Below are 22,410 nucleotides of genomic sequence, written 5' to 3' on the forward strand. Positions count from 1 at the left end.
AGATTTCCAAAGAAGGTGATCAAAGTCATGCATCACAAATTAGAACAATGACAGATGTCATAACTGTCAGAGAAAAGAGCATTAGAATAGAAATTGCCCGGAGCTCAGAAAGATAAAGTACTTCGGAGTTCAGTGGATTAGTTGTGGCCACAAAATAATCGGATGGTTGAAATGTTCTTTGTCTCAACTAATGTCAATGATGATGACTAGATTCTTGACTCAGCATGAACCTTCCACATGACGCCTAACAGAGTTTGGTTTTTCATGTTCCAAGAGGTTGAAGGTGGCAAAGTTCTGGTGGGGAACGATGGTGCTTGTAGCATAGTTGGTAAAGGTACAATGCAAATTAAGATGGTTGATGGTACTGTGAGAACATTAACTGACGTGAGGTATGTGCCCAAACTCCACAAGAATTTAATTTCTTTGAGCACTTTAGACTCTCTTGGCTATTCATACTGAGCTGAAGGTGGAAGTCTTAAGAGTTCCTAAAGGTGACTTAACAATTATGAAGGGAAAGTTGAATAATGAACTATATATCTTGCAAGGTAGCACAATGGTAGGTGCAGTCGTAGTTTCTTCTATTTATGAAATTGACCAAACTCATTTATTGCATATGAGGTTAGGCCATATGAGTGGATGTGGAATGGATGAGCTTAGCAAGAGAGGCTTACTTGATAGACAATGGACTAGAAAGCTAGATTTTTGCAAGCATTGTGTTTATGGAAAAAAAAATGCAGAGTAAAATTTAGCAATGAAGTTCACAAAAGGCAAGGGACTATTGATTATATTAATTCAGACCTATAGGGTCCGTCAAGTGTTCCTTCCCATGGTGGAGCGAGGTAAATGTTAACTTTCATTTATGACTACTCATGAAAAGTTTAAATTTTTTTCTTGAAACAAAAGAGTGATGTATTCCTTAAGTTTAAGCAATGGAAATCTATAGTGAAGAAGCAGACAGAGAAAAAGGTTAAACAACTCAAGACAGATAATGGGATGGAATTTTGCAATAGGCAATTTAATGAGTTATGTGCAAATGAAGGAATAGCTCGCCATAGAACCGTGAGACATACACCACAACAAAATGACATAGCAAAACAAATGAACAAAACATTACTTTGAGAGAGCCCAATGCATGCTCTCAAATACAAGCTTGCCTAAGCAATTTTGGGCAGAGGCAATTAATATTGCATGTTATTTGGTGAACATATCTCCTTCTACAACTATTAATTGCAAGACACTAGAGGAAATGTGGTCAGGCTCTAGAATAAATTATTCAATTCTGTGTGTATTTGGGTGTCTAGCTTATACTCATGTTAATAAAGGAAAATCGAAGCCAAGAGCCAAGAAATGCACATTTTTGGGTTATCAAGATGGTGTAAAAGGGTACAGGCTATAGGACCCTAAGGAATCAAAGCTCTTGATTGGTAGAGATGTGATCTTTGATGAGACAATCATACTTAATCCAAGACCACATGAGGACCATAATAATAAATTTGAAGTTCATGGTGTTTGCAAAAAGGTGGAGCATGAAACTGAAGCTCTTAAACAAAAAATCGGAGTAGACACATGATGAAGTCGCAATAATAGAGTCTGGGTATAATTGGCTAGAGATAGGCTAAGATGATAGATCAAACCACCTAAAAGATGTGGGGATTTTTTTGCTTTTGCACTCAACATGGTAGAAAGCATTGATGAACAAGAACCCACTTCATTCCATGAGACAATTAATTATGATAAAGTGCCACAATGGAATGGTGCCATGAAAAAAGAGCTTGAATCCCACCATAAGAATCATACTTGGGAGCTCGTTGAGAAACCAATTGGTTAGAAGATTGTGGTTTGTAAGTGGATATTTAAGAACAAAGACAAAATAAGGTTCAAAGCTATACTTGTAGCAAAAGGCTTTACACAAAGACATGGTATTGACTTGCGTGCCTTTTGTGACTTATTTTAAGTTATCTGCAAAAATGTCACCACAAACAGAAGAGGAAGAGTTCATGTCTCGAGTGCCTTGCTATAATGTAGTTGAAAGTCTAATGTATGCCATGGTTTGAATCAGACCTTATATTGCACATGTAGTGAGTGTTGTTAGTAGTTATATGGCTAATCTAGGGAAGGCTCATTGGCAAGTTGTGAAGTGGTTTTTGAGATACTTAAAGGGTTAAACTGACATGGGATTGGTATTTGGCAAAGGAATAAATGAAGTTCATAGTCATGTCTGTGACACCCTCTACCCCTCACATATATACTAATAAAGGAATAAAAAATCAAATATTAATTAAAAGTATTTTTAAAACATTTTTAAATACAAGTCTTTCAAAGGGATAAAAGGCTCACATTCATTTTCTTCTACATCATATTTAAACTTGTCCAAATTTATAATAAAGTCATCTCGGCTCAAACAAGGCCGTCTAAGCTTCATACAATTAATATAGAACCTATATCCTAATGCCACATCCTATCAGAGCGTTGTGTTCCCGTGTCCTCTAGCATGAGGTTCTTCATAGTCATCCACCTATTCATCTGCTCCCCCGAATACAAAGTTCAAGATCATCACAGGATCCAAACACAAACAACAAACCAGGAGTGAGTTATCACATTCCTAACTACTAGAGAGAAACAAGACAACATATAGTAGCCAAATACAATTTACTTAGCATATCTCACATTATTTCATCACTTTATCATTCAAAATTCACTTTTCAATCATCAATCACAATACACAAGAATCACACACTCCGATCAAGACACAATAACACATCAATTTCATAATAAACAATTAGCAAGCGTATGCAACAGTTGTGCTAAGACTCAAGCCTATATGCAATGTGGTACCATGTCAGTGAAAAACCTCGTCGAGCGCCTAGGAGTACATGACAAGACAAACCACACACTAGCAAGTCAAGTCACTCTCACTAGGTAATATCATAGGGAGATCAGTTAGGGTCACAGTGTTTTGCAAGAATGCTCCAACCATAAAGGATCAACATAGGCTTAAAGGAGCACTCAAACCGTGTGACCCCCAAGGCCTACACTCCGAAGAGTCCGTCAGGGCCTCTCCCTCCTGATTCAGGTCCAACCCAAAAAACATTTTAGCACACAGACTCTATCTATGAACTGTACAAAACACACGACTCTTCAATTGTTCTCAAAATAATTTTAACTCGTCGCCCTTTAAGGGTCTTATCATTAACTCGTCGCCCTAAAAGGGACTTAACATCAACTCGTCGCCCTAAAAGGGACTTAGCATTAACTCATCGTCCTTAAAGGGACTTATGATCGCGTGATTGTACAATTCATAATTCACAACTCAATGCACACAACACCTCAATGCACATATATATCTCAATCATATACATACTCAATTTATCACATACACTTAATCTCAATCACAATGGTATAATCTCAATTTAACACGTTATCACACCTCATGAATCATATACATTTTACCTATGAACTATGCAATACACACATTTACTCAATTGTTTTCAAAGTCATTTTAACCCGTCGGGTTCCCATAGTGGATCTCATCACAATACCCGTCGCCCTTAAAGGGTCTTATAATTGTGTCATTGCACAGTTCATAGCTCACAACTCAATACACACATCAATATACATTTATTTCACCATTTATCACAGGTTCGATTTATCACATACTCGTAATTTGAATCACCATTTCGTAATCTCAATATAATAATTTATATAAAAGGTTTGTCACAACATGGGCAATAAAACCCTTCAAATAATTTCACACAATTATATCAAAATCATGGGTCAAAACGCAAAAATATCAAGAACACTCAAGTTTATTAATTAATTCTCATCAAAACATCAATTGGTACGTAGAACACAACAATATTGTATTTATAATCATAAAGGAAAAATTATAATTCAATAAACATCCCAAAATAAACCCAAATTTAGTTCTCCAAGGATCCCTACACATGTTTATTCTAATCCCAATTGCGATAAACTCATCCCTTACCTTTAAGCGGACTCACGTGTCTTCTGACAGCGATAGCGGCATCTCTAGCGATTCCCTGATATTCCTCCAGTTATTTCTCCGACTGTTACGATATAATTCCCAAACGTCAAAGAAGAAATTGAAGCTTCCACTTGTACTGTCTTCATGCGATTCCTTCTTCTCCCTCCACGAATATTATCTCGCAAATCCCAACGGTGAAAGTGTACACAATTGAATTTCGAACAACATATCCAATTTTTACTATAATACAACGGTTAACGAATCCGAGATCATAGTTTTACCGAGACAGTTTTTGGTTTCTGTGGGAAAATAAAAGGCTACAATGCGAAGGGTTTTCCTCTAAGCTCATACATGATTTTGAAATTCCCAACGGTGAGAATGTTCGGAATTGGGTTGCGAACGTGGTACTCAAATTTCACGACGATCCAACGGTGAATGAGTTCGAAATCATCGTTTTTCTGAGACAGATTTTGTGGGCTGCGGGAAAAAGAAAGGATTTTGGGGTTTTGGGGAGGAGGAGAGGGAAAACGAAAATGAGGGAAAGAAGAGACATCGTCAATCTAAAAACTGACCTAACATCGCTATTTATACCTAGGGTACACACAACTTATTATTACTCTATTTATTTATTTTTAATATTTTATAAAAATGAACTCTATTTTATTCCCTATCAAATGAATAAATCAAATGTTCTTTATTTTTTTTCAATTCATTATTTCTCATTATTTATTTATTTATAAAAATCTGATCATTTTTCTAAAACTTTATTTATTTAACAATAAAAATTCTTTTTAAATTGGCTTACAAAAAATGAGATGTTACAATGTCATTGAATTTTGTGACTCAAACTATGCAGGTGATCTTGATTGTAAGAGGTCCTTGATTGGTTATATTTTCATACTTGGAGGTAGTGTTAATGTAACACTCTTAATATAGTCTATCAAAATAATCCTTTGATTTACTTAACAATTAGATAGTCCTCAATTCTCAATAAGGTTAACTCAAAAGATTAGAAATGATAACGGAAATTTATGGCAAAAATAAAAACTTTATATTCCAATTTCGTAAACCATCACTTGATTTTCAAAATGTGCTTAGTAAAACGTAATAATCACTTAACTTCTTAAGACTTTGAGTTGGCGAGAAAAAAAATAGAAATATAAATAAATCATACATGCTTAAATAATAGATAATGATAAACAAGTGAATCTCCATGGTCAGTTGGTCACCAAATATAGATAAATAAGTGTCATGTGCCATATAGAGTAGCAAAACATGTGTGTCTAGGTGAAATCACTGAGTAAGATGTATAACCCTAAATAAGTAAAGTAATGTAAAGTAGTAATGTTTGATTTTAAGAGTTTAATCAGAAAAAAGAGAAAATATAAGGATTCAAATCCTTTAGAGTATACTTGTGAGAGATTAATAATTCATATAGAATTCTTCTTTGTAGTTTTATTATTTTCTAACGGGACATATTCTTTTTTGTTACGATTATAGTTTGTATAATTAAATTTCTATGTGAAAGACAATTTGTCACAACATTAAATTTTATATGTAATGTAAATTATACTTACAGAATTTGAACCTATATGTTAAAGTTTGTTAGATTTAAAATTTATCACGGACATATTATATATATTTGTATGTATTAAAAAATTGTGTATATTTATTTTTTGGATAAAATATATTTTTAATTTGTCAACTATTTAACATTTTTGTTTTTAGTCCCACGATTAAAATTTGATCAGTTTTGATCCTTAAATTATTTTTCTGTTTAGTTTTTGTCATCAAATCTTTCTATTAAATGATAATGTGACTGAAAAATTGTGGTTATTTTAGCAGTTAAAAACCATCAAAAATTGCTTCCCAATATTGAAAATGGCATGACGCTATCCAGTCCCTGTGAGGGAATGGTGTATTGGTTGAGTCTGCAAAGGTACTTCACGAGAAGAAACATCTTCAAGAATTGGAATTACGGTGGTGGCATGATGATGAGAATGTTAGAGAACCGCCACTATGGTGGGAGGATCCTATTGCAGAAAGGCATATGAACGAAAAAGAAAACAGCAGGTTGGAAAAAGAAAAGATATTACAGGAACTAGTGTCACTTCACTCAATTAAAAACTAGAAACAAAAAGCAGCTGGTCGAAAGATGAGAAGATATTGGCTTTTCAAAAGATAAAAAAGAAAGAAGAGAAGATATTACAAGGCCTGCAGCCATCACTCAATTAAAAGATTATTAATAGATAGATATTGTGGCGGAAGTTTACCAGACTAGGTGGGGAATCTCTCATCACTCTTGAGTCTTGAAATCAACAATTGCATTGGTTTGAAATCACTACCTGAAGGAATTTGTAACCTAAAATATTTACAGAAACTCTGCATATATAACTGCTCCAATTTAGAAAGAAGATATGCAAGAACAAATGCTAAAGACTGGCCGAAAATCGCTCGCATCCCAAAAGTTTTGGTCTTCCCTTTACACCATCTGGTCTCAGGTATATTACTTGGGTCAAAATCTTGGGCTACTCCACTTATCCAATTTCCCTGTGTATTCTCATTTGAATTCTTTTGCACTTAGACAGCTTCATTCAGTGTCCATTCTTCTCTTGCCTCTAACTTCACTTTCTTATTCTGCATATTACTGATTTTGTGATGAATGGGAAGAAGGCAGCCACCATTTTTTTTGTGTAAATCACCATTTTCCAGCAATGACTCAATGGTTCGCATTGCTTGTAGATGTAAGTTTCTCCTCGCTTATCTAAATTTTTCTTTTGAAGTACTGAATCCGTGATGATATTCAAGTTTTTCCACACTTTCCGTAGCCTAATGTCTCTATATTTTGTGACTTGGGATTGATGGTTTTGTTGCTTCAAGAACTATGAGCTGTTTGTTTTGCTGAACATGGCTTAATTTCCGAATCTTATTTCATGGTGTTTTACATAAGAGAGAATCCAAGTTTGGTAAAATATACAAACAATCAAGAAACCATTTCCTTTTTCTGTAGATTGTAATTGTATTTTTTAATTGAGAACCAGAAGTTTTCTTGTCCTTGTTCTGTATGCAGAACTTTTCCATGTTTCTTTGAGTTATCACTTAAGTGGAATAGAAACCAATCTATGGTGTGCGTGTGTTGCTACTTCTTCTGAAGTTTTTTTTTTCTTTTTTTAATCAGTGGGATAGAAACCCACCAACTGTGTATTGTTGTATCTTCTATTTTTTTTATCCAATTTTGCAATACAAAATGACAATGTGGTAGCACCGGACTGATAGACAAACGTGAATTGTTGCCTGCATAATGACTGTACATCACAGATTTTGATGGTATACGGCATTTAAGTCACAACATACTAATTTAGGTTGTGCATTAATGATAAACAGTTTAAGATAAACTGCAATGTAACAAAACTCTTACCTCAATGTGATATAATATTGTAAAAAGGGGTGTTATATTGATTTACTACGGCAAATTCCTCAAAATATGTTATGATCAGGAATACAAGATCTCTATAACATAAGATCCTCTTTCACTCCCCTTATTTGCAGTGGCTAGCACAAAGAATCAAAGAAGAAAACTGAAGGAGAAAAAAATAGGAATAACGTGCCTTAAGTCTCTATAGTCCTTGCTTTCTATCTAGTGCACTGTTAGAACAAAGTTTGAAGCCTCTAGTTTTAGTTTTGGTTTGACAATTTTTGCAATATCTAACATATTTTAATAGATGAGACATTTGTATTGAATGTTTTAGTCTAGGCATGTGTGTGATATCGTTTTAATCTTTTTTCATGTTCAGTGTTTGATCAATTATGGAGTAGATGAAAATTTCTTATTTTCTAAGTTTCTTAATGTTAGTGCTTAGCTCTACCGAGCTTTAAAAGATTGGCTAAGATTTTGTTAAAACATAAGCACTTAGACAATGAAGGAAAGCTGGAGTTGCTGCACATGATGTCCAACGTTATGTCAAGGAATAAGATCGGGCTGCACACTGCACAAGGCAAGATAAAATGTCAAATGAAGAATTGAAGCTGCAGGATCCACGATGTCGGATACAATGTCCTGGACATCCTGCCCGAAAATACTGGAGGTGCTGCACAATGCACAAGGCAAGATAAAAGTCAAATGAAGCTGCAGGATCCACGATGTCGGATACGATGTCCTGACATCTTGCCCGAAAATACTGGACATATAAATCTGTTATATCTTTAACAGATTATTGTGCAGTTAGCAAGAGATTAGATGATCTATCTTCTGGAACGAATTAAAAGATAATTAAAGTTCGAATTTCAAACTAGAAGAGTTCGTTCAGGGATTAAAGATTAAAGATTAAAGATAAAAACTAAAAGATCAAACTGTATCTTTTAGATCTTTAAGTGCAGATTTTCAGGAAAATGATAGATCTCATCCAGCACAAGCAGTTGCAGCCCAGAAACGCACATTGCTATATAATCATGGAGGCTGCACGAGTTCTGTACCAAGTCCGGGATTGAAAAGTTATTTTGTGAGTTTTGGGACTTGAGTGTTTTGTGAGCCACCTTGATGGTACCCTAACATCAAGTGTTGGACCTGAGTGTGTAGAGTTGATCTCTTTTGTGTAGAGTTGATCTCTAGTGTGTAGAGTTGATCTCTTTTGTTCAGAGTTGATCTCTGGTGTGTCTTTGATTTATTTGTAAACACGGGAGTGTGAGTGAGAGGGAGTGAGCGGGGTTTCTCATATCTAAGAGTGGCTCTTAGGTAGAGATCGCACGGGTAGTGGTTAGGTGAGAAGGTTGTAAACAGGGGCTGTTAGACCTTGAACTAACACTATTTTAGTGGATTTCCTCCCTGGCTTGGTAGCCCCCAGATGTAGGCGAGGTTGCACCGAACTGGGTTAACAATTCTCCTGTGTTATTTACTTGTTTAATCTGTTCATACGGACACATATAATCTGCATGTTCTGAAGCGTGATGTCGTGACATCCTGTACGACATCTGTCCCCAGTATCAGAATTTCAATTGGTATCAGAGCAGGCACTCGAAGTTACTGAGTGAGATCTAGGGAGATAAATTCTGATGAACATGGAGAAAGAAGGAGGACCAGTGAACAGACCACCAATTCTTGATGGAATCAACTATGAATACTGGAAAGCAAGAATGGTGGCCTTTCTCAAATCACTGGATAGCAGAACCTGGAAAGCTGTCATCAAAGGCTGGGAACATCCCAAGATGCTGGACACAGAAGGAAAGCCCACTGATGAATTGAAGCCAGAAGAAGACTGGACTAAAGAAGAAGACGAATTGGCACTTGGAAACTCCAAAGCTTTGAATGCTCTATTCAATGGAGTTGACAAGAATATCTTCAGACTGATCAACACATGTACAGTGGCCAAAGATGCATGGGAGATCCTGAAAACCACTCATGAAGGAACCTCCAAAGTGAAGATGTCCAGATTGCAACAATTGGCTACAAAATTCGAAAATCTGAAGATGAAGGAGGAAGAGTGTATTCATGACTTCCACATGAACATTCTTGAAATTGCCAATGCTTGCACTGCCTTGGGAGAAAGAATGACAGATGAAAAGCTGGTGAGAAAGATCCTCAGATCCTTGCCTAAGAGATTTGACATGAAAGTCACTGCAATAGAGGAGGCCCAAGACATTTGCAACATGAGAGTGGATGAACTCATTGGTTCCCTTCAAACCTTTGAGCTAGGACTCTCGGATAGGGCTGAAAAGAAGAGCAAGAACTTGGCGTTCGTGTCCAATGATGAAGGAGAAGAAGATGAGTATGACCTGGATACTGATGAAGGTCTGACTAAGGCAGTTGTGCTCCTTGGAAAGCAGTTCAACAAAGTGCTGAACAGAATGGACAGGAGGCAGAAACCACATGTCCAGAACATCCCTTTCGACATCAGGAAAGGTAGCAAATACCAGAAAAGGTCAGATGAAAAGCCCAGTCACAGCAAAGGAATTCAATGCCATGGGTGTGAAGGCTATGGACACATCATAGCTGAATGTCCCACTCATCTCAAGAAGCAGAGGAAAGGACTTTCTGTATGTCGGTCTGATGATACAGAGAGTGAACAAGAAAGTGATTCTGACAGAGATGTAAATGCATTCACTGGGAGATTTGAATCTGCTGAAGAATCAAGTGATACAGATAGTGAAATCACTTTTGATGAGCTTGCTATATCCTATAGAAAACTATGCATCAAAAGTGAGAAGATCCTTCAGCAAGAAGCACAACTGAAGAAGGTCATTGCAGATCTGGAGGCTGAGAAGGAGGCACATGAAGAGGAGATCTCTGAGCTTAAAGGAGAAGTTGGTTTTCTGAACTCTAAGCTGGAAAACATGACAAAATCAGTAAAGATGCTGAATAAAGGCTCAGATATGCTTGATGAGGTGCTACAGCTTGGGAAGAATGTTGGAAACCAGAGAGGACTTGGATTTAATCATAAGTCTGCTGGCAGAACAACCATGACAGAATTTGTTCCTGCCAAAAACAGCACTGGAGCCACGATGTCACAACATCGGTCTCGACATCCTGGAACGCAACAGAAAAAGAGTAAAAGAAAGAAGTGGAGGTGTCACTACTGTGGCAAGTATGGTCACATAAAGCCCTTTTGCTATCATCTACATGGCCATCCACATCATGGAACTCAAAGCGGCAGCAGCGGAAGGAAGATGATGTGGGTTCCAAAACACAAGAGTGTTAGTCTTGTTGTTCATACTTCACTTAGAGCATCAGCCAAGGAAGATTGGTACCTAGATAGCGGCTGTTCCAGACACATGACAGGAGTTAAAGAATTCCTGGTGAACATTGAGCCCTGCTCCACCAGCTATGTGACATTTGGAGATGGCTCTAAAGGAAAGATCATTGGAATGGGAAAGCTAGTTCATGATGGACTTCCTAGTCTGAACAAAGTACTGCTGGTGAAGGGACTGACTGCAAACCTGATCAGTATCAGTCAGTTGTGTGATGAAGGATTCAATGTAAACTTCACAAAGTCAGAATGCTTGGTGACAAATGAGAAGAGTGAAGTTCTAATGAAGGGCAGCAGATCAAAGGACAACTGTTACCTATGGACACCTCAAGAAACCAGCTACTCCTCCACATGTCTATCCTCCAAAGAAGATGAAGTCAGAATATGGCATCAAAGATTTGGACATCTGCACTTAAGAGGCATGAAGAAAATCATTGATAAAGGTGCTGTTAGAGGCATTCCCAATCTGAAAATAGAAGAAGGCAGAATCTGTGGTGAATGTCAGATTGGAAAGCAAGTCAAGATGTCCCACCAGAAGCTTCAACATCAGACCACTTCCAGGGTGCTGGAACTACTTCACATGGACTTGATGGGGCCTATGCAAGTTGAAAGCCTTGGAGGAAAGAGGTATGCCTATGTCGTTGTGGATGATTTCTCCAGATTTACCTGGGTCAACTTTATCAGAGAGAAATCAGAAACCTTTGAAGTATTCAAAGAGTTGAGTCTAAGACTTCAAAGAGAAAAGGACTGTGTCATCAAGAGAATCAGGAGTGACCATGGCAGAGAGTTTGAAAACAGCAGGTTCACTGAATTCTGCACATCTGAAGGCATCACTCATGAATTCTCTGCAGCCATTACACCACAACAGAATGGCATAGTTGAAAGGAAAAACAGGACTTTGCAAGAGGCTGCTAGGGTCATGCTTCATGCCAAAGAACTTCCCTATAATCTCTGGGCTGAAGCCATGAACACAGCATGCTACATCCACAACAGAGTCACACTGAGAAGAGGGACTCCAACCACACTGTATGAAATCTGGAAAGGGAGGAAGCCAACTGACAAGCACTTCCACATCTTTGGAAGTCCATGTTACATTTTGGCAGATAGAGAGCAAAGGAGAAAGATGGATCCCAAGAGTGATGCAGGAATATTCCTGGGATACTCTACAAACAGCAGAGCATATAGAGTATTGAATTCCAGAACCAGAACTGTGATGGAATCCATCAATGTGGTTGTTGATGATCTAACTCCAGCAAGAAAGAAGGATGTCGAAGAAGATGTCAGAACATCGGGAGACAATGTAGCAGATACAGCTAAAAGTGTAGAAAATGCAGAAAACTCTGATTCTGCTACAGATGAATCAAACATCAACCAACCTGACAAGAGACCCTCCATTAGAATCCAGAAGATGCACCCCAAGGAGCTGATTATAGGAGATCCAAACAGAGGAGTCACTACAAGATCAAGGGAGATTGAGATTGTCTCCAACTCATGTTTTGTCTCCAAAATTGAGCCCAAGAATGTGAAAGAGGCACTGACTGATGAGTTCTGGATCAATGCTATGCAAGAAGAATTGGAGCAATTCAAAAGGAATGAAGTCTGGGAGCTAGTTCCTAGACCCGAGGGAACTAATGTGATTGGCACCAAGTGGATCTTCAAGAACAAAACCAATGAAGATGGTGTTATAACCAGAAACAAGGCCAGACTTGTTGCTCAAGGCTACACTCAGATTGAAGGTGTAGACTTTGATGAAACTTTTGCCCCTGTTGCTAGACTTGAATCCATCAGATTGTTACTTGGTGTAGCTTGCATCCTCAAATTCAAGCTGTACCAGATGGATGTGAAGAGCGCGTTTCTGAATGGATACCTGAATGAAGAAGCCTATGTGGAGCAGCCAAAGGGATTTGTAGATCCAACTCATCCAGATCATGTATACAGGCTCAAGAAGGCTCTCTATGGATTGAAGCAAGCTCCAAGAGCTTGGTATGAAAGGCTAACAGAGTTCCTTACTCAGCAAGGGTATAGGAAGGGAGGAATTGACAAGACTCTTTTTGTCAAACAAGATGCTGAAAACTTGATGATTGCACAGATATATGTTGATGACATTGTGTTTGGAGGGATGTCGAATGAGATGCTTCGACATTTTGTTCAACAGATGCAATCTGAATTTGAGATGAGTCTTGTTGGAGAGCTGACTTATTTTCTGGGACTCCAAGTGAAGCAGATGGAAGACTCCATATTCCTCTCACAAAGCAGGTATGCAAAGAACATTGTCAAGAAGTTTGGGATGGAGAATGCCAGCCATAAAAGAACACCTGCACCTACTCACTTGAAGCTGTCAAAGGATGAAGCTGGCACCAGTGTTGATCAAAGCCTGTACAGAAGCATGATAGGGAGCTTACTATATTTAACAGCTACCAGACCTGACATCACCTATGCAGTGGGTGTTTGTGCAAGATATCAAGCCAATCCCAAGATAAGTCACTTGAATCAAGTAAAGAGAATTCTGAAATATGTAAATGGCACCAGTGACTATGGGATTATGTACTGTCATTGTTCAGATTCAATGCTGGTTGGGTATTGTGATGCTGATTGGGCTGGAAGTGCAGATGACAGAAAAAGCACTTCAGGTGGATGCTTCTATTTGGGAAACAATCTTATTTCATGGTTCAGCAAGAAGCAGAACTGTGTGTCCCTATCTACTGCAGAAGCAGAGTATATTGCAGCAGGAAGCAGCTGTTCACAACTAATTTGGATGAAGCAGATGCTGAAGGAGTACAATGTCGAACAAGATGTCATGACATTGTACTGTGACAACATGAGTGCTATTAATATTTCTAAAAATCTTGTTCAACACAGCAGAACCAAGCACATTGACATTAGACATCACTATATCAGAGATCTTGTTGATGATAAAGTGATCACACTGAAGCATGTTGACACTGAGGAACAAATAGCAGATATTTTCACAAAGGCTTTGGATGCAAATCAGTTTGAAAAACTGAGGGGCAAGCTGGGCATTTGTCTGCTAGAAGACTTATAGCAATTACTTCTATTTGAATGTGCTCAAACGTTAATAGCACATTCATTACTGGGCCAAAACAGATTTGACCGTTGCTTCACACGTCCCTCTACATTCTTCATTCAAATTTATATTTGCGTGGCATTCGTGTTTTCACCAGCATTTCCCAATAGTTCTCTGAGATTTACGAAATCATTCCAAACGCTCTGCTTCTCCATGGCTACCTCACCAAAAGAAACTTCAGCTCCTGGTTCACCCTCTATACCATCATCTCCGCACCAGGAACAACCAGAATTCAACATCCAACCCATACAAATAATTCCTGGTCAAGCTTCTGTCCCTGAGAAACTGGTTCCCAGAAGACAACAGGGAGTGAAGATTGCTGAAAACCCTAGCCTTGCAACAAGTCCTAGGGAAGTAGACACGGAGATGGACAAGAAAATCCGCTGTATTGTGAGTAGCATTTTGAAAGATGCCTCTGTTCCTGATGCTGAGAAAGATGTTCCAACATCTTCCACCCCAAATGTTTCTGTGCCTGATGTCAATAAAGATGTTCCAACATCCTCCACTCCAAATGCTGAAGTCCTTCCTTCACCCAGTGAAGAGGAGTCAACAGATGAAGAGGATCAATCCACAGAGGAGACCTCTGCACCAAGGGCACCAGAACCTGCTCCAGGTGACCTCATTGACTTAGAAGAAGTCGAATCTGATGAGGAACCCATTGCCAACAAGTTAGCACCTGGCATTGCAGAAAGACTTCAAAGCAGAAAGGGAAAAACCCCCCTTAAGAGGTCTGGACGAATCAAGACTATGGCCCAGAAGAAGAGCACACCAATCACTCCTACCACATCCAGAAGGAGCAAAGTTGCAATCCCTTCCAAGAAGAGGAAAGAAATTTCCTCATCTGATTCTGATGATGATGTCGAACTAGATGTCTCGACATCAAAGAGGGCCAAGAAATCTGGGAAGAAGGTGCCTGAAAATGTCCCTGATGCACCATTGGACAACATCTCATTCCACTCCATTGGCAATGCAGAAAGGTGGAAATTCGTGTATCAACGCAGGCTTGCTGTAGAAAGAGAACTGGGAAGAGATGCCTTGGCTTGCAAGGAGATCATGGAACTCATCAAGGCTGCTGGACTACTGAAAACAGTCACCAAGTTGGGAGATTGTTATGAAAGCCTAGTCAGGGAATTTATTGTCAACATTCCCTCTGACATAACTAACAGAAAGAGTGATGAGTATCAAAAGGTGTTTGTCAGAGGAAAGTGTGTTAGATTCTCCCCTGCTGTGATCAACAAATATCTGGGCAGACCTACTGATGGAGTGATAGATATTGCTGTTTCTGAGCATCAAATTGCCAAGGAAATCACTGCCAAACAAGTCCAGCATTGGCCAAAGAAAGGGAAGCTTTCTGCAGGGAAGCTGAGTGTGAAGTATGCAATTCTGCATAGGATTGGCGCTGCAAACTGGGTACCCACCAATCATACTTCCACTGTTGCCACAGGTTTGGGTAAATTTCTGTATGCTGTTGGAACCAAGTCCAAATTTAATTTTGGAAACTATATTTTTGATCAAACTGTTAAGCATTCAGAATCATTTGCTGTCAAATTACCCATTGCCTTCCCAACTGTATTGTGTGGCATTATGTTGAGTCAACATCCCAATATGTTAAACCACATTGACTCTGTGATGAAGAGAGAATCGCCACTATCCCTGCACTACAAACTGTTTGAGGGGACACATGTCCCAGACATTGTCTCGACATCAGGGAAAGCTGCTACTTCAGGTGCTGTGTCCAAGGATGCCTTGATTGCTGAACTCAAGGACACATGCAAGGTGCTGGAAGCAACCATCAAAGCCACCACAGAGAAGAAGATGGAGCTAGAACGGCTGATCAAAAGGCTCTCAGAAAGTGGCATTGATGATGGTGAAGCAGCCGAGGAAGAAGAAGCAGCTGAGCAAGAAGAAGAAGAAGCTGAGGAAGAAGAAGAAGAAGCCGATGACGAAGATGCAGCAGAGGATACAGAATCCGATGATGATGATTCTGAAGCCACCCCATGATCATCAGACCTTTATATTTTTTACTTTTACTAGCTAAAGGGGCATGTCCCTTTGAACAATTGATTACTATTGGTCTGTAATATTTGCACCTTAAGTTCATGCATTCTACTTTTGTCAAATTCTGTCTAAAAAGGGGGAGTAATAGTATTATGCTTGCTATTATGCATGATGTTGAGTAGGAGGATACTATGTATGATGTATGACAGTAGGATACGATGTATGCATGATTCATGATTTTGAGGGGGAGTTGTATGTATATGATTTTGAGGGGGAGACTGCTGCTGCTGATGACGACTGATGTGAGCTACTGTAACTACGAGTAGCTGATAGAAGATGCTGCAGTAAGAGCATGGAGACATGGGGAGCAGAAAACTGATGTCACATGAGATGTCTTGACATTCTGGAAAAGACTAGTAGCTGATAGAAGATGCTGCAGTAAGAGCATGAAGACAGGGGGAGCAAAAAGCTGATGTCACATGAGATGTCTCGACATCCTGGAAAAGACTAGTAGCTGATAGAAGATGCTGCAGTAAGCATGGAGACAGGGGGAGCAGTAGCAGAAAGCTGATGTCACGAGAGATGTCTTGACATCCTGGAGAAGACTTGTAGATTTGCAACTTGAAGAATTTCCGCTGTGCTTGATTACTCTGATAATGGAAGTTGCTGATCCCACTTGCATAACTGCTCGTACCTGCTCTCGAAGTGTCTAAGTATGTTTTAGACAAAATTTGCCAAAGGGGGAGATTGTTAGTGCTTAGCTCTACCGAGCTTTAAAAGATTGGCTAAGATTTTGTTAAAACATAAGCACTTAGACAATGAAGGAAAGCTGGAGTTGCTGCACATGATGTCCAACGTTATGTCAAGGAATAAGATCGGGCTGCACACTGCACAAGGCAAGATAAAATGTCAAATGAAGAATTGAAGCTGCAGGATCCACGATGTCGGATACAATGTCCTGGACATCCTGCCCGAAAATACTGGAGGTGCTGCACAATGCACAAGGCAAGATAAAAGTCAAATGAAGCTGCAGGATCCACGATGTCGGATACGATGTCCTGACATCTTGCCCGAAAATACTGGACATATAAATCTGTTATATCTTTAACAGATTATTGTGCAGTTAGCAAGAGATTAGATGATCTATCTTCTGGAACGAATTAAAAGATAATTAAAGTTCGAATTTCAAACTAGAAGAGTTCGTTCAGGGATTAAAGATTAAAGATTAAAGATAAAAACTAAAAGATCAAACTGTATCTTTTAGATCTTTAAGTGCAGATTTTCAGGAAAATGATAGATCTCATCCAGCACAAGCAGTTGCAGCCCAGAAACGCACATTGCTATATAATCATGGAGGCTGCACGAGTTCTGTACCAAGTCCGGGATTGAAAAGTTATTTTGTGAGTTTTGGGACTTGAGTGTTTTGTGAGCCACCTTGATGGTACCCTAACATCAAGTGTTGGACCTGAGTGTGTAGAGTTGATCTCTTTTGTGTAGAGTTGATCTCTAGTGTGTAGAGTTGATCTCTTTTGTTCAGAGTTGATCTCTGGTGTGTCTTTGATTTATTTGTAAACACGGGAGTGTGAGTGAGAGGGAGTGAGCGGGGTTTCTCATATCTAAGAGTGGCTCTTAGGTAGAGATCGCACGGGTAGTGGTTAGGTGAGAAGGTTGTAAACAGGGGCTGTTAGACCTTGAACTAACACTATTTTAGTGGATTTCCTCCCTGGCTTGGTAGCCCCCAGATGTAGGTGAGGTTGCACCGAACTGGGTTAACAATTCTCCTGTGTTATTTACTTGTTTAATCTGTTCATACGGACACATATAATCTGCATGTTCTGAAGCGTGATGTCGTGACATCCTGTACGACATCTGTCCCCAGTATCAGAATTTCACTTAAGAATTTACTTGTACTTGAAATTTGACTTGTAACATCGAATTAATCAATTATCTCCTTTGGTAATTGAATATCCAAGTTAGTTTCAGAAGAAGGAAGGTTCTGCAACTTAGAATAATCGATAACCCAGATTCTGGAAACAAAGAGAAGCTCTTTGTGTGATTCTATACTCAATTATCATACATGATAATTAATTACCCTTTCTGATAATCGATTAACTAGTTTTTGGTATTGTAGAACAAATAGAATTTTGACGAATTAATCGATTACTTGTTTTTATAATTGATTAGATTTGTTTTAACTATCAAAATTTAGAAAAAAGACTATTGATTTGTTCAGTTTTGAAGGAAAAACATTTCAAGAGTCTTCTAAAAAAATAGTACTACAATAAGTTTGAAGATTGAAGTTGAACAAAGAATCATTCATTTTAACATCATGATTTGATTATCTTGTGAATAAATATTAATGATTAGAGATTTACACATTTTAGGTATATTCAATCCTTTATCTTTTAATCTTTTAGAATGTTGTTCTTCGTTAGGGTAAACATGGATGTTGGAGAATTATCAGGGTTTCAATTTTGGATCTTTTCTTGTAAGGTTCAAGAGAAAGATTTATTTTCTATTAGAGAATTGTGTGTCCATAGTATTTGTACTAGTGTTTTTTATATAATGGAAGTTCTAAGAGGACTTAAAACAAACTAGATGTAGGTCCAGATTAGACTGAACTAATATAAACTCTTGGGTGATTATCTTATTTTCTATAACTTTGAGTTTTGTAATCATCTTTTATTTGAATTGATTTCAAAGGGTCATCATAAGTTTTTATTTTCTAAAAATCTTTTTAAGAAACTTTGATTGATTTATAGGGATGTTTTTAGCCAGTGTTAAGAATAAATTGATAAAGATTTTGAAAAAAATTATTCAACCCTCCCTTTAGATTCTCGACCTGATCCAACATAAACTTGGGTAATTGGAGGTCTAACAATTAATTCTCCCTAACTCCCTCCCAATTAGGAAATTGGTTCTCTATGGTAGTAAAGGACTCGCATAAACATTCAAAGGATTTTGCATCAAATAAGCACCTCAATTTTGTCTTCATAGCTTGTTCTTCTCACCCATTGAGCTTCAGTTGGTTGTATGTTGTGAACCCTTTTCGAGCAAGAAGAAGTTCCACGGAAAATATTAAAGAGGAAATAGAAACTAAACTGAATTCATTTTCCTCTTTTCATAGAGCAATACATTGGATATTTATAATTGCACTCACACACTAAACAAAATCCTAACAAACTCAATTCTAGAACCTACCTCACTCATATCATCTATTATACAATAACAATACGCTTAATACTTCTTTTGGGCCTTACATTATAACTTGGGCCATAACATTGCACCCTTGACTCCCAATCTTCTACAGCGGTTGCCAACAATTAAGTTTATGCTATTTCTTAATCGCTGAATTCTTAATAGTTAACGTTAGCCTGCAATCGTTAGTTCTAACAGGTTCTTAAATTCCCAGTAGTGTGAGAAATTTGCTGAGGAATATTCTTGCAGATGTTCTGGACAAAACCAAAAGGCCCTTGTGGAATAAACAGAAATTTAGAAAAGTTTAGAAAGTGGTAATAGACTACTAGTATGACTCAACTATTTAATAAATAAGAAATATGTTAGTTGTAAAAGAATAACAATAGAGAGATAAGAGTGACAATAAACATATCCTTAGTGCAAGCATTGAGATTACTGCAAGGGAAATTGTATTTATACAACTTTGTACAGAGAAAAAAAAAATGTTTACAGCAAACAAAGAGATAGGAGAAGAGAGATAAGACAAGTGTGTGCTAGGTTGATGTGATGGACAGAGATAAAGAGAAAAAGTAGTATTGTTGAAACTCTTGTAAAATTAGTTGAATGAATAATATTCATATTACAATGTCATGGCTGCATGAACCTGTTTCTATACTTTAAAGGCGCCGAGAGCATGCATTGCTTGTTGTATGCAGCGAAGAAAGACAAATATATCTAAGATTTTCTGGAGCAGCAGAACTTTTGAGATAGCTCGTTGTTCATATCAAACCATCCTTCTGATCCTCAACTCTGTCCCGACTTTCATATTGATTTTCTTCAATTTGTTGGTTGCAAATTTTCTATTGTTTGCTAGTTTATTTATTATTCATTAGTTAAATTCTTAATCACATACGTTTTCTTGTTGTAATATTATAATTCAGTGGAAGTTACAGAAACAATAACTTAAATTTGATCCTTTAGATTGTACCTTATCAAATAGGATCAAGCCACACATTAAACTTAGATCTTATATCAAGGACCCAAGATAGTAAATTTTAAACAATGTGTTAGGATGAAACAAGGACCCAAGGTAGTAAATTTTAAACAGTGTCAGGATGAATGTGTTAAAGTGTTTCCCAACACTCCTCTTATTTATCCTTTTATTTATTCAGAACCCATCTCACACCCCATCTGTCTAATATTGGGGAGCCAATATTTTATGAAAATCAATTTCTAACCGGCCCCACCAACTATATAAATATAATCTTTCCATTTTCAACGCACACAGCACAACAGTTGCATCCGTATGTACAATCTGTTTTCCAAAGCCGGTCAGCTCTCTCTAATTCTGTAGCAAGGTTTTAAAAATCGTTCAGTAACGGAAATATCATCTGCAACAACACGGTACCGGAGCTGGAAGTTACCGTTTCAGAACGAAATTGCGGTGCTGTCAAAAATCGCAAAATGAAATTGAAGGATGGAACCTTTTTCTCGAAAAAACAAATTCTGTATCCTTAATCGAATCCAATGCAAGATTTGAGATCTTATACCCAGGGTTTGGTACACTGAACACCAACATGAGATAGTTTGCAGCTATAGTCAGAACTCGAACTGAGCCAATTGGGTAATTAATAACAAGCTTTACAAGACCCGTTTCAGTAAAAAAAAAAAAAAAGGCTTCGCCCAAAACCGCGTTTGAAACCCAAAAGGAGAGCACGCTGGACTTCACAGCGTACCTAGGAGGGCCGTAGTTGAAGAGCCCCACCACACCGCGATAGATCTTGAACGACGGGATGTGGAAGAGCCGTCATTCCAGGGTGTTTCACCACTGATGCCTTGTGGCTGTCGAACACGCCCTGGAGGGAGATCCATGGAGGTTTTCGAGAGCTCCAGGGAGTTGGTTGTTGATTGTGTTCTACATCATACGCATTTGGTTCATGAGGAATCGTTGATCGTGCAAGATATACGGTGCCGCTTGTTCGATGCCTGATGCTCGAATGGCTAGTTTCTTTGCGGATCGATGGCATGGCATGCTTTATGGGCTAGGCGCTATCTAATTAATTGGCTTTGTTTATATACAGGTTTTATAATTTTGATATTCCTATATTTTTTAATTTGTATTTTGTTTTTGTAATTGATCATTTAAAATCAACATTAACTTTAATAGAGGTTGATGTTGATCTGACATTTATGTAGACGGTTGATATATTACTTATATTACACAAAATTAATTAAGTGAAAAACAAAAAAAAATTATAATAGGAATTGAATTTATAATCTTTTATTACAAGATAACAAATCATTTAAATCCTTATTTTATTTAATTAACATTATAAACACTATTATGTATGTATCATTAATCATGAATTATTATTTTTTAGGAATATAAAAATTTATAAATTAAAAATAAATATTTCATATTTAGTTTTACATGTATTTATTTTTATTGTAAAATTTTATTTTAATATAAATTAATAAATTACATAAACTAATATATATTATTTAAAAGATATTTTATGTAATTTACAAAAATTACCCAAATTTAAAATAATATTTAAATAATCTAAAAATAAAATTTATCACTTTTTATAATTAAAATAAATTTTTTTATTACTTATATATAAAAATAAATTAAAATAATTTATATATTAATTTATGTAATTTTCTTGATTTATATAATTGGCATTAAAAAACTTATTTACTCAATAATTTTTTATAGTTAAAACGAAAATATTAAGAGCAACTTTAGTGGTAGATCCCAAATTGAAATTTTAGACCAAATTGAAAATCTCCTAAGATCTTTCTCATTTCTTTTTCTTTAGTGGTAGATTTCATTTTGGGATCTTAGACAATTTTTTGTAGATCTCACATGAATCTCACTTTTAAATATTTATTAAATTATATATAATTACTTAAGTAATTAAATTTAATGAAACATCGAACAAAAACAATTATAAATATTAAGAAATAGAACATGAGCATAAATTTAATTTTTATTTATAAATATTAAGGAATACAATTACAAATTAAAAAAATATAAGTTAAACATGATTCCTAAAAATATAAATTAAAAGACGATCACAACACATTAAAACTACCTAACAAATTAATGCTAGATTTTTAGTTTATGCCTGATTATTTTGCATAAGGCTTGGTGGCCTTGGAGCTGAGTTTCAGATATTGCAGATGCGTCCTTCATTAGAATGTCGTAATACTCATTCTCTAATTCTTCCTCCCTTGAGATTGCTAGCTTAGCGTTGAGAACATTTCTTTCCCTCATTGTTTCCTCCACACAGTCAAGTCCATAGGATTGGTAGATGTTCTGACTCCTTTGCCCTTCTCTTCCTTTTGGTTGTCTTCTTCCCCATTGGATGGATAATTGGAGACGGTGTGTCAATTTCAGCATCTTCGACCAGTATTTCGGG

General features: G+C 37.2%; 1 pseudogene; it reads left to right on the top strand.

The window, feature by feature from the left end:
* Positions 1-237: 237 nt before the first annotated feature.
* LOC114410660 overlaps positions 238-22,410 on the top strand; it is a 34,161-nt pseudogene continuing 11,988 nt past the window's right edge.

The sequence above is a fragment of the Glycine soja genome, chromosome 4 (assembly GCF_004193775.1).
Source record: "Glycine soja cultivar W05 chromosome 4, ASM419377v2, whole genome shotgun sequence".
In the NCBI taxonomy this organism is placed as follows: Eukaryota; Viridiplantae; Streptophyta; class Magnoliopsida; order Fabales; family Fabaceae; genus Glycine; species Glycine soja.